The sequence below is a fragment of the Zingiber officinale genome, chromosome 5B (assembly GCF_018446385.1).
Source record: "Zingiber officinale cultivar Zhangliang chromosome 5B, Zo_v1.1, whole genome shotgun sequence".
NCBI classification, from domain to species: domain Eukaryota; kingdom Viridiplantae; phylum Streptophyta; class Magnoliopsida; order Zingiberales; family Zingiberaceae; genus Zingiber; species Zingiber officinale.
In genome coordinates, this window is record NC_055995.1 from 68,950,846 (window position 1) to 68,965,526 (window position 14,681).

Sequence of the window (14,681 nt, forward strand, 5' to 3'; positions counted from 1 at the left end):
AGGTTGTTGGGATATTGATCAAGATTTAATCTGTATGTGCAGTTTTTAGATATTAGAACTTCTGGTTCAGATTATAGCATCTTGACATATGAAGGACGACAAAAAAGCCATCGTTTTTATAGATCGCTGCCCCTGATTGTAAGATTGTTGATGTTTCTGCTGAAATTTCTTGGAATGATTACTTGCATTCTATAGCTAGTTGATGATCTTTCAACTTTACAGATAGAGAATCCTTTCGAGTGAATGGAAAATGCTGCTAGAACAGTCCGCTGGGTTGAACTACCTAAGATATCAAATGCATTTCAGAATGCACACAATAAGCTTTCGTCTGGTTCGGTGCTCTCTGATCATGACTCCTTGCTCTCTTTTGACTAGGCCTTTCCTTGCTTCTAAGTTTCACGAGCAACAATCGTTAACACATTGCATCTGTTTTATTTGATTATGTGAAAGATAACATTTTCTTTAATGCAAGAACATGACTTATTCATTCGACTACGTATATAATTTTGTTTACTTCTTTTAGTGGTCTAGGATTAAATTAGAGAAACTGTCTACGTATATAATTTCTGTTTACTTATTTGTTGTCTCACAGCAAAGTGTTGTGCACAACTTGATATTTTTGCTTGTTGACAAATATCAATTGGTTGAACCTTTTAGCTTTAATTTTTTTCCCTTTCCTTGTTCGCTTTATTATTATATGTCATAGTTATTACAGGTGATCAAAAGTAGATATGTGAGACTGCCTTGGTTTAGTTTCATAATGTTGTTTGACAAAGCATGTTTTCAGGATGAGTAAATAGTACCTTGCCAATGTTGGCCTCTAGATCAATGGAAAGGTGAGTACGTGGAAGGTGGATCTATTTTTCTTGTTCTGCTTTGTGTTACTAAGGCTTGATTCATAGGTTGGAGGAAGGGACACAGTTCTTATCGATGCATTGTCAAGGCGCATTCCTCTTGTTAGCGACCAACCAACTATAATATTTGGTGCTGACGTAACACATCCTCATCCTGGGGAAGATTCTAGCCCTTCTATCATAGTTGTAAATAATTTTGTCAATCTTCATTTCTTGCTCTATGTATAGTTGCCTTGATATATCCTTACTATCTTGATTATATTTGGTTTGTAAGGTTGTTGTGTCTTAATACTGGCTCGAGGTGACAAAATATGCTGGATTGGTCTGTACATGCTTAGTCCCGTCAAGAATTAATTCAAGATATGTTTAAGGTCTAGCAAGATTCTCAGCAAGGAACTCTTATTGGTGGCATGATAAAGTATTAAATATAATCTAAAATCAGTTTTAAATAGAATGTTGGTTTTCTTTTCCAATTTACCTGCCTAAGTAGAACATCTACCATGCAATATCTAGGGAGCTAATTATTTCCTTCAAAAAGGCTACTAGATAAAATCCTCAACGGATTATATTCTACAGGTATGAATATTTGGAAGACTTAAAAAATACTTGATTGTTTAGATTAATATAGCAAGTTGTACATTCAGGGATGGAGTGAGTGAGGGTCAATTCTATCAAGTTCTACTATATGAACTAGATGCGATCAGAAAAGTAAATTTTCCAAGAATTTATACTATGATTCTTATTTCAATGTTTTTGTACTCAACATTCCATTTGTGTTTCAAGCCTGTGCCTCTCTAGAACCAAACTATCAACCTCCAGTGACTTTTGTGGTGGTCCAAAAATGTCATCACACTATACTGTTTGCTAACAATCACGGTGACCACCAATTTGTTGATAAGAGTGGAAACATATTGCCTAGTTAGTTTAGTTGATAGCATGGATGCATCATTTTCAAGACAATTCTATTTTGTATATTTTTTTTAAACCTTGTTTTCTCAATGGAGCTTTCCATCCTTGAAATTCCAGGGATTGTTGTCGATTCTAAGATAGGCCATCCTACTGAATTTGACTTCTACTTGTGCAGCCATGCAAGCATTCAAGTAACTCATCTCACAACTAATACCTTTTGTATGATGTACTTATTCAGGTAACTGTTGTAAAAACATGTGTGTTTATTATTTTTTCAGAACAAGTTTTTTCGTACATATAATAGTGTATTTATTTTAATATCAATAGGTTGTTGATCTCCTAGTGTCTTATCAAAGGGGTAGAAAGATTGGACTTTTTGATGGAGCTGGTATGGGGAAGACTAGATTTATTATGGAACTAATGATCAACAATATTGGAAAAAGTTGGCATGAAAGAATCAGCAAGATGGAAAGAGGATTCTAATGAAATCCTACAAGTTGAAGATTGTGATGGGACTTGGGTTGACAATAATTAAGTGCAATCCTACATGACATGAACCACCGTCACAAGTTTCTAGTCTTTTGGCTATTGTTCATTAGTTGCAAATGGAGTTTATTTGTTTATTTGTATTGGGATAAATTTTATTTGAATATGAGACATGTTTTTTCTTTTATGATTGTAATTCTTGTATAAGTAACATTTTGAATGATATTGATGTGGGGAATATTCTTTCTTGATTATGATTCTTTATTATATATTTAAATTAAAATCTGATATATTTGTATTAAAAGATAATAATTTAAAAGATAACAGTTTAAAATCGTTATTGTTGTCTATCACACTCAAAGACAACGGTTAAAAATCGTTGTCGTAGCCCCAAAAATGGTTGTAACTAGCAGTAAAAATGCTCTAAATAACAATGGTTTTAAACCGTTGTAAAACTGTTGTCTTTTCATTCAAAGACAACGGTTTAAAACCGTTGTCGTAGCCCCCTACTTTTAACAACACTGCCAATTACAACGGTTTTAAAGGGCCTACGACAACGATTTTTAACCGTTGTCTTTTAATATTTTTGGTGTAGTGATCAGAAGAACTTGTTCTAAGTCAATCCCATTATATGGACAAGATTCTTGAGAGGTTCAATAAGGGTGATAATACATTGACACAAATGCCAATAGATCTGAGTCTACATCTATCAAGAAATCACAAGGAAAGTATCTTTCAGATAGAGTACTCATGAGTGATTAGAATTCTGATGTACTTGATGAGTTGTGCATTACCAAACTTAGTCCACATAGTTAATAAATTGAGTAGATATACAAGTAATCCTTTTATTGACCACTGGACAAGAATAACATGAGTACTAAGGTACTTACAGTATACTCGTGAATATGGACTACACTATACCAGATATCCTCCTATGCTCAAAGGATATAGCGATGTAAATTGGATATCTGATATGCAAGACCCTGAGTCTACAGTGGATATGTCTTCAGTTTGGGAGGTGCAGTCATTTTGTAAAAATTGTTTAAGCAAATCATAATAACTAGATTCACGATGGAATATGATTTTATAGCTCTTAGCAAATGTGGTGAAGAGGTTGAATGATTACAACAATTCTTAAAAGATGTTTCACGATGACTGAAACTTGTGCTAACAATATTCATACATTGCGATAATCAATCAGTAATTGATTAGGCACAGTGCCATATATATAATGGTAAGTTTAGACATGTATGTCATAAACATAATATCATTAGATAACTACTCTCAACGGGATTATCACTATTGACTATATACGATCAAAGGTAATTTAGTGGAGTTGCTAACCAAAGGATTAACTCGAGAGTTAGTTGCAAGCTCCTTGGAAGGAATGGACTTGAGATACATGTTGATGCCAGCATTCAATGCAAAGGAAACTCAACCTATGTTGATTGGAGATCCCATGAACTAGCTTCAAAGGGACAACCTAACTATAACTAACTAGGCAATCACTATGGATGATAACCTGAGGAAATAGTGACCGGATGTAGGATAAGCCGTTGCACTTTTAATGATCATAGGAGAGCATTTACTCTTAGGAGATCACCTATGTGATAAAGAAGTGAGACTACTTCAAAAAGTAATGGAGGTATAATTCTAAGTGATTCTCACAGAACTAAGCGTGTCCATGGCCAAGGAATACACTCATGAGACCTAAGCTATATCAGGAAGAGTCCTAGGTAAGATCTGTCAATGCTTACACTAGCAGACAAACAGTTCAAAAATATCGCATCTACTAATCAGATAGTGAACAAACAAATTGTTATAAGGGAAGGTTCAAAAGGTAACACCTACCTATCCTATACTCAACTTAATTGTCGATGGCTATCACAAATTCTTGTTTTTCTATTTATATGGGGGATTGTTAGAAAATTTGCATGGAAATGCGACTTGTGAGTTGATAGTCTCACAGCGAAAGGGAGATATTATGGCTGAAATTTGGAGCAAAAGAGGTGAGAATTCGGGGCCCGAATTGTACCAACCCAAGGGTTCTTATGTGAACCCTATTGCTCATAAAGGACCGGTCAAGACATTATGTGTCCATATAGATCAGCTAGGAACTATCACTTGTCTCTTTCGAGAACTCAAGTACAAGTGGCATTACCACGTGGGTTTCTTCACAAGTAAGCAATGCTTGCCTTGTTGACACATAGATGACTTGTGTGAAGTCATATATGGCTTGTTGAGCAAACCAAACATGGCTTGTTGATCAAGCAAAGCTTGGTTGAAGAGAACATGACACGTCAAGCAAGCTTTGGAAAGCTTACTTGCTCTCCAATGCTACTCTCCTATATATGAGTAGATGGGAGTAGATGGAGCAAGTAAAGTAGGGGATAGAGATTGAAGAAGATTGAGAAGTGTAATATGTTCTGAAGCAATCCCTCCCTCTTGTTCTTACTATCGTACATTTTTTTGGTCGGTAAGCTTCTTCTCTTGCTGTCGTGTACTTCTTTGCTTGGTTGTACAGTGATAACTGTTAGGTATTAGCTCAGATCACCACGACAACTAGTGCTTAATTGAGCTCGTGATCTTACTATTTTATTCTGGAAAATAAACGCCCATAAAAACCTCTGAGCATTGTTGGAGGGGACAAATGTGTTTTAAGAAGATTGCATTCTGCAGGACTCGACATCCACTCGGTATTGTGCTGTAGCTCTAGGCATCCGGTCGATGACTCTCAGAAGTGTTAAAGCACCGACTCTGCTTGCATTCAAGTGGGGGCTCATCGCCGACTCTCAACAGAGCACTTGACAACTCGTTACTCTGCTCGATTCATGCAACCACCAACAACATTTGAAAAGAGCTCGGGAAATCGGCTTGCAACAGTCGACAGCTTGAGATTATATGTTCAAGCCACTATAATAGTAAGTCACCCTGTGTATCTGCCACAAACTCAAAAGCATGAAACAAAACTTCTGAAACGATCATAAAGATTGTAACATGTTTACATCCATCAGGAACTGTTGAATCTAGGAAGATGACAAAAGATCTAGCGCTTCTCATTCATGGATCCTGGTATTCTTAGCTTCTATCTACTACAATTGCTCGAGCAACAACTCTTTTCATGTTTTATAATTAAAGTGCATGTTTGCTCAGCATCACTTGAGAAAAGTATCTAAACATCGAAGAGTTGATTGATGCGGTGGCATCTGAGCTGAGAGCTAGGCTTTCTTCGTAAATCCCTTTGCAGCCAGCACAGTTATTCACTCTGTAATGAGGCTGAATTTGCAAGTTGCTGAAGCTAGGACTTGGAGAAGGTACTTAGGGTGCGTTTGGTTCAAGTCATCATGTATAACCTTGGTTATGTGATTAGCAAGTAATCACATAACCAAGGTTATAGGGAATAAAACATAACCAAATGTTGTTTGGTTCAACTTAGGTAATGCAACAAAAACTTGTTTGTTTGAAGATTTTAATGAATACCCTAGTTTAATATTTTACCGTATTACCCTCAGTTACAAAACCAACTATACATAATAATATTATTATTATTATTATTATTATTATTTATTAATGTTTTTTTATTTTTCGTTTTCCTGTATATTTTTTATTTGTTTATGTATTTTTTTATTTTTTAATGTTTTTATATTTTTATATTTTTTATATTTATATTTTTTATTTTTTTTTACATTTTTTAAATTTTAATTTTTATTTATTTTTTTTATTTTTTATTTTTTATTTTTTATTTTAAAAATTTTAAAATTTTTATATATTTTTTTTAAATTTTTCAAAAATTTTAAATTTTTATAAATATTTTTTTATTTTTTAAAAAAATTTTAAAATTTGTTAACATTTTTAAAATTTTTATTTTTTATTTTTAAAATTTTTATTTTTAAAATTTTTATTTTTTATTTTTAAAATTTTTATTTTTTATTTTTAAAATTTTTATTTTTTAAAAAAATTAAAATTTTTAAATTTTTAAAACATTTTTTTTATTTTTTAATATTTTTTTTACATTTTTCCTCTTTTTTTCATGTTTTTTCTTATCGGAGGGTATTTTTAGTAAAAAAAAATCGTTAACCCCGGAATCAAGAAAAACCTTAGTTTTCTGAGGTTTTCCGATTCTGGGCTGCATAACCCTTTTGCTGACGTGTCGGGCATGTAACATTACTTAGGAATCATCAAATACCTAAACCAAACAAGGTTTTTGTTGGTAACTTTGGATGGATAACCAAGGTTATCAAGAATAACCCCGAACCAAACACACCCTTAGTGTTAGAATGTATACTAAAAGCTTAGCTTTTTATATGAACATTTATATTTTGAAATGAGAATCACTTTGGTCAAATGTTACATTTTATATTTATATGTTAATATAGTTGTTCATTAAATTTATATTGTAGATAACACGGTGTGTGGTGCCACATAGAAGATCATGTTATCAGTTCCTTATAAATTATAAATAATAGCTCACGACCGAGATGAATAGGGACAAATCATTAGAACGGTTGTAGTATAATTTGGTATTAGTCTGTCTTGACTGTAAAATTATACTAGTAAACTATGTGTATATTGAGCAGGACCATTTGAGGTTGTTCGATTTATACAGACTGCATAAAAGAACAGAACCTCTGTTATTATGAATGTGTGTTCTCTTAATCTCGATATAATAACAAACACGTATACTTAGTATTTATTTCTTTGACTTATCAATGGGTGAGAGTTATTCATTAAATCAATAGGCTCGATGAGTTGGGAGATAGTACCATTTATATGATATGTTGTTGATTATAAAAGGAAACTGTGTCCTATTTATTTAGGTTGATGATGTCTCCTTGAGGAGCTCATAAGGATTATTATGTAAACCCTGCAGGTGGACTTAGCCTGACATGATAATAAAGTTGAGTGGTACTACTCTTGGAGCTAGATGTTAATTAATTGAGTTGTCAGTAACTCATTTAATTAACGGACATACGATATCTTAAACACAGGGAGATTAACGTACTCATGATAAGAAGGAGCCCATATTGTAATATGGGATTGCTACAGTAGTTCAATAATAACTCTTTAGTGGTATGAGTTATTATTGATGAACTTGAGTTGGGTGTTCGGGTCGAACATAGGAAGCTCAAGTCCATCAGGAGGCCAAAACCAATTCCTCCTCTCGGTCCCTGTTATAGCCTCTACATAGCCTCGCATTCACTCGTTTGATTTTGTTTTCTACCCAAGAAAGGGGTCGGCCAAGCCTTGCTTGGTGCCCAAGCAAGGGGCCGACCAAACCAAAAGAAAAAGAAAAGAAAAGGAAGAGAAAAGAAAAGAAAGAAAGAAAAAAAAGGGAGATTTTTTCTCAACAGAATTAGAGATTTTTCTAAAAAGAATTATGTTGATTCTTTCTTAGAAATTTTCTAAAATGAATTATATTAATTCTTTCCTAAGAAAATTTTCTAAAAGGAATTATGTTAATTCTTTCCTAGAGATTTTTTCTAAATAAAAATTCTGTTAATATTTCTCCTCTTTTATCTGGTGCCAAAGGTTATAAAAAGGGAAGAGATCATGCCACCATAATCTAATCTCTCTTGAGTTGTTTTCCCTTGCTTGTGGCTGACACCTCATCTCTTCTTTTCTCTCTTTTCTTTTCCCCTAGGGTCAGTGCCTACCTCCTCTCTTCCTCCTAGGGACGACACCCCAACTTCTCATCTCTTCCTCCCTTTCCTCCCTCTAGGGCCGACATATATCTCCCTTGGTGGCCAGAGCTTGGAGGAGAAGAAGAAGAAGAGAAGAACCACCCTAGGTGGTAGGCGGTTTGGAGGAGAAGAAGGAGGAGGCACCCTTTTCTTTGCATCTTTTGGTGGTAGGTGGCTTGGAAACAAAAGAAGGTTCAAGTGATTTGTCTTGGTAGATCGTCGCCCACACGACGTCCAAGAAGAGGAGAGGAATACAGCAGAAGATCAAGAGGTCTTTATCTACGAAGAAAGGTACAACTAATTCTTATTCCACAGCGCAATTAGTTATTTTCCTTTGTATGGATCCTGAAATACCAACACAAGAGGCTACGATCTTGTGCTTCGATCAAGGTGCGTTTTGATCAATCAAGAACTTGCTTGATTGATTAAACACATGTTTGATCAAGCATATGGTTTGTTAGGAATAGTTCTGTCATTGTACAAATTTTTGTACAGAGGTTTACACAGAACGGAATTCCGAGCGCCAACAATTGGTATCAGAGCAAGGTTTTTGCCTTTGTGTATTTGGTTTTCGGTTAAACTATGCACTAGTCATATATAATTTAGGTAGGATAATAGTAGGATATGCAAAATAGATTAACTCTGTGGTTGCAGGCATCCTAGTTCCAACTATTATGGTCTATTGTGTTTGTATGTGATTTGGACCCTCGGGCATGTCGAGGGCATTTTGTGTGTGCATGATTGTAATTATCAAATACAGCAGGAGATGTATTAGTTTATTTTACATTTTGATCTAGATTACATGTGCATTCCTTCGTGCAATATAGGATCGATAAATGTAAAATTTTATTTTGTTGCGGCTCGTCTCCTTGCTATGCGTGATGCTACCTTGAGGATCAGAGGCGCGGCGGAAAAGGAAGCAAGAAGGACGTAATGACATAAACCCTAGGGTCGGCGGCTAGGATTGGCAGTGGCTAGGGTTAGCGGCATACGGAGGACAGCTATGGATGAGGCCATAATAGTTGAAAAATTATGTTTTCATATTTATTGCCTTTATGTGTTGTGATGTGTATGCTTTTATGTGATGTGTGTGATGTTATGTGTTAGAGTGTATACTAAAAGTCTAGCTTTTGTAAACATTTATTTTTGAAATAAAAGAATCACATTGGTCAAATGTCTACATTTATTTGTTAAGTGTAGTTGTTCAATTAATTTATATTGTAGATAACATGGTGTGTGGTGTCACACACAGAAGATCGTGTTATCAGTTCTTTATAAATTATAAACAGTTACTCACGACTAAGATGAAAAGGAACAAACCATTGGAGTAGTCGTAGTGTAATTAGGTATTAGTTTATCTTGACTAATAAATTACACTAGTACACTCTAAGTGTATTGAGTAGGACCATATTAGGTAAGTTCTTTTTATACTGACTTAATAAAAGAACTAGACCTTAGTTATTATAGAAGTGTGTGCTCTTAATCCTAATATAATAACAAGCATATATATTTAGTATTTATTTCTTTAACTTATCAAAGGGTGAGATTTAGCTCGATAAATCAATAGGCCCAATAAGTTGAGAAATAATATTACTTATAGTGTGTGTTGTTGATTATAAAAGAAAATTGTGTCCTAGTCATCTAGGTTGAGAATGCCCCCAAGAGGAGCTCATAAGGATTATCATGTTAAACCCTGCAAGTGGACTTAGTCCAACATAACAATGAGGTTGAGTGGTACTACTCTTGGACTAAGACATTAATTAAAATAAGTTGTCAGTAACTCAATTAATTAGTGGCATTCGATATCTTAAACACAGGGAGACTAACACACTCATGATGAGAAGGAGCCCATAATGTAATTTGGAATTGGTGCGGTAGTGCAATAATAACTCTCTAGTGGAATGAGTTATTGTTGATCAACTTGAGTTGTGTGTTCGGGGCGAACACGGGATACTCAAGCTCATCGAAAGGCCAAAACCAATTTCTCCTCTAGGTCCCTGTCATAGCCTCATTAAAGCCTCAAGTCCATCCAAATAAAAGTCCATCTCGGTGTCCAATAAGGGGGTCGGCCCAAGGCTTGGTGACCAAGCCAAGGGTTGGCCACCATCTCCTCAAGAGGGTCGACCCTATGCTTGGTGCCCAAGCAAAGGAGGGGTCGGTCACTATATTTCAAATTAGGAGGGGTGTTTTGAATTTTTAAAATCTTCTCTTTGTAGATAACTACAAGTTTAAAAGAGAGATTTTAAAATTTAAAACTTTCCTTATTTAAATTAGGTCACATGGTTTAAAAGAGAGTTTTAAAGTTTTAAAACTTTCCTTATTTAACCATCCCCATGGTTTTTTAAAAAAGAGTTTTAAATTTAAAACTTTCTTTTTTTGTAACCATGTTAAAAAATAAAATTTTAGAAGAGAAGTTTTAAATTTTAAAAGTTTGTTTTAATTTTTCAAAACTTTCCTTTTTTAACATCCACATAAGGAAAGAAAGCTTGTAAAATTTTATAAGAGGATTTCTTCTTTATAAAATTTTATAAAAAATTATTTCTCTTGATGATGATGTGGCCGACCACCCTTGCTTGGTGTCCAAGCAAGGGGCCAGCCATTAAAAGCATCCAATCATCCATGATTCAATCAATTGAATCAATGATTAATGATTGAATCAATCAAGAGGAAAGAAAAAGAAAAATAAAAGGGGAAAAGGAAAAACAAGAGGAAGATTTTAATTTTTATAAAAAGTCTTTCCTTATTTACCTTGGGCAAATAATATAAAAGAAGGGGGGAGGAGGCCTCATGCATTATCAATTCTTATTCTCAAGTTGGTGCTCCCTCTTGTGGCCAACCCTCTCCCTCTTCTTTTCCCCTAGCTCTCTTTTGTTCTCTTGTGGTGGTGGCCGGATTTTAGAGAAGGAGAAAGATAGCTTTTGGGTGGTGTTCATCTTGGAGGATCGTCGCCCACACGACGTCCAAGGCGAGGCGAGGAATATGGCAGAAGATCTCGAGGTTATTAGCATACAAAGAAAAGGTATAACTAGTAATTATTTTCCGCATCATGCTAGTTATTTTTCTTTGTATGAATTCCAAACACAAGAGGCATTAGATTCTAGTTTTTCGAATTTGTAATTCGAGTTGTGTTTTTTTTTTATTTTTCAAATTTGTGATTCGATTGTTCTTTTCGGTTAAACCTAATGTTATTTTAGGAAATTAAATATTAAATTTCTATTAAAGGCTTTGTCGAGGTAGTGGTGGATGATCTCATACCCAAGAAGGCCTAGTGCCTCGCCATGTTTGACCTAGGAGCCGATTTTAGAAATAATTATTTAATTAACTTTATAACATTGGTTGATTTGGATCAATAGTGTTAAGTTTCGTTTGCGATCCAAATCTAAACCATTAAGAACAGATAAGTTAAATTTGGAATCAATAATGTTAAGTTCCGTTTGTGATTCCTAATTTAACTTCTAAAGAACACAATAGGTTGTTTAGGAAAGGTTCGACACGTGTACAAAATTTTTGTACAGTGGAACCGGTACGATCTTCCTAGGACCAACCAATAATTGATATCAGAGCTAGGGTTTGCCTCTGTGTGTTTTAGTTTTCTGTTAATTATGCACATGTCATATATAATTTAAGTAGGATAATAGTAGGATGTGCTAACTTTGTGGTTGCAAGCTCTAACTATTATGGCTTATGGTTGTTGTGTGTGATTGGACCCTTGGACATGTCAAGGGCATTTTATTGTGTGTGCATGATTGTAATATTAAATACAATAGGAGCTGTATTAGTTATTAAGATTTTACATTTTTGTTTCGATCTAGATTACATGTACATTCCCTCGTGGAATATAGGATCGATAAATGTAAAATTCTATTTTTGTCGCGGATCGTATCCTTACGAGGCGTGGTACTACTAGAGCACCAAAGACGCAGCAGAATAAGAAGTAAGATGGATGTGGCGACGGGACCCGATTGTGGTGGCCAAAGATGGCAGCAGCTAGGGTTTGCAGCATACGGAGGACCGATCGATCCAAAGCCTCCCCAATCGATTGGGATCCGACCATTAGCGTAAATTATATCCATTGGCGAGCGTTCTTCTTCAAAAGGCTTACACGGCTACAGCTGCGATTCATCTCCGATCCTCACAACAACTTCTCCGAGCTCTCACCGCCAGTTCTTGAAGGTTCTTGGAGGCAAGTGCTTGTGCACGTCCAAGTCAAGAGGCGATCTACGACAAGAAGAAGAAGCTAGGGTTAGGGTTTTAAGTGGAAATCTTGTAAGATTTTAATTGTATTTGCTTCCCTTTCTTTCTTCTTGTACTGAGAGTGTTGTAGGGCTTCTTCGCCTTCGGTAGTTACTGTAAAGGAGTGTTTTCATAGTGGAGAGTGTGTGTCGTGTGTGGATCCTTGGATTAGTCACCTCTTCTTGAGGTGGATACCAAGTAAATCCTTTGTGTTAGCGTTGTATTTTTGTTTCTTGTATTTTTTGCTGCCTATCATTACCAAGAAGCAAGATGACGAGCGCACGATGAGTTATTCACGCCCCCCCTCTAGTACATTTCGACCCTAACAAGTGGTATCAGAGCGAGATTGCTCTTCACCGGAATCATCGTCGGAAGGGGCAACAAAGCTAAAGGGTGAAGAAGTTGAAGCAAAATTCATCAAGTCAAAGAATTTAGTGAGATCTCAACTTCAAGATGGAATTCCGAGATGGACTCAGATTCGACATGAGGGCGCCTCTACCATTCACTATGACAAGCTTCGATTCTTGGAAATCAAGAATCAAAAATTTCTTGATGATGAAGATAGAGCAATGGTTTGCTCTAATGGAAGGCTTCGAAGCTCCAAGAAACGCAAAAGGCAAGATCCTCAAGAGAAGCAAGTGGAGCTAAGAGCAAATTCAAAGGAGCAAGGCAAATGACAAAGTGACCAAGCTATTGGTTAATTTATTGTCAAATAATATTTTGGCTCAAATTGGAGAATTGAGGATGCCAAGAAACTTTGGAGCAAATTGGCAAAGATTCATGAGATCCCCTCCACTATACCAAATTAAGAAGGATCTAAAGAGGGTGACTCAGTGGATCAAGAACAAGAGCAAGAGGACTCCGAAGTTGAGAGATGCTCAACTTCTGAAGAGGAAGTCCAAGAAGACTCATCTTCAAGGGAATGCAACCAAAAGAGCAAGGAAGGAGCATATTACTTGTTCCATGTACAAGATGAAGATGAAGAAGCCTCCACCTCTAGGATTGAGGGGGAGAGATCTTCATTGACACCGGATCAAGAAGAAGAAGAAGCTTCTATATCCGGGTCAAACGGAGAAGAAGATGATGCATCCTCCAAAAATCAAGAGACATCAAATGGAGGATCAAGTGTCATCCCTACACATGAAGGTATAATTATGTTAATTAAAAATAAAAATCATATTATTTGTTTTGAGTGTAGGGAACATGGGCATTATAAGAGCAAGTGCCCAAAATTGGCCAAGAAGAATGGTCAATTGTCACCTAAGGGCAAGGAGAAGCCCAAAGAGACTGCCCCCACAACAAAGAAGAGCAAGGAACACATTGCGTGTTTCTTGTGTCAACAAAAAGGGCATTATCGGAGTCAATGTCCAAAGGGGAAGAAGGTGGTCAAAGTCAAGGGAGGAAGCACAAGTCAAGGGAGAGCTTCCAAGGTAAAACCCAAGGTATCATTTATTGAGTCTATCCCCTTAAATTATGGTAAAAAGTATGTCAATTCTAGTTTATATCATTTTAATGCTATTTACCATAAAAATAGGAACCATGATATAATTAAGGAGAATTATGTAGCCTATCATGCTAAAACCACTTAACCTAAGGTTAGAATGGTAGAAAATAATTTAGAAAATAACTCTAAGGATTCTAGGTATTTGCCTAAGAAAAATAAAAATCAAGGTGTTAGTGAAAAAACTAAGGTTGAGGTATTATGGAGAGAAAATCAAGTTTTGAGGTCAAGACTTGATAAATTGGAGAGGACCCTTAAAAGAATCAAAAATTAAACACAAGGGTCCAAGAATCAAAACCTAGGTTTAGAGAAACAAGAGTCATCCTATAGTCATAGAGATTTGGGTTACAAACCAAAGGCTAAGAAGGATGTAACTTCTTACCATAAGATTCCATATAGCTATGGAACCAAGTCTAGGTCTAGTGGTCAAGTTAAAAATACTAGGAAAGTTATCCCTAAGAGTATTTTTGTGACAAATGTGACTAAAACTTCAAAGAAGTCTGAGAAAGTCATTAAGAAGGTCACAAGGGAAGAAATCCCTAGAGTTGACCTAGAAAAGGTGACCAAGGCTTCTAAGAAGCCTAACAAGGTCATTAGGAAGGTATCTAGGGAAGTTATCCCTAGTGAGTACCTAGAGCATCCAAGGAGCACCAATAGATTTTGGGTTCCTAGGAGCATTTCTCTACCCTTTAGATAGATTAGAGAGTGTCAACTCAAATTGGAAGGGTAGTTAACCCAACTTTGATGAAGTTGACACTTGAAGAGCATTTTCAAGGTTATTATTAACCTTTGAAAATGAAGTGGATGTTCATTTACTCTTTAAAAGAGTAAAATGTGCCATAATTTAAAAATCTTGATTTTATTTTAAATTGGCACAAATTGGGAAAACATAAGAAATACCAAGTTGGGGTTTTGATATTTTCTTAGGAATTTAAAGGCAAATCTAAGCCTTAATTTAAAGTGTTTACTCTTTGGACGAGTAAAATGTGCCAAAGATTTGAGGATTATACTTAATTT

The 14,681-nt window shown here is 35.5% G+C and overlaps 1 pseudogene; it reads left to right on the forward strand.

The window, feature by feature from the left end:
* Window positions 1-243: 243 nt before the first annotated feature.
* LOC121986704 overlaps window positions 244-14,681 on the forward strand; it is a 56,562-nt pseudogene continuing 42,124 nt past the window's right edge.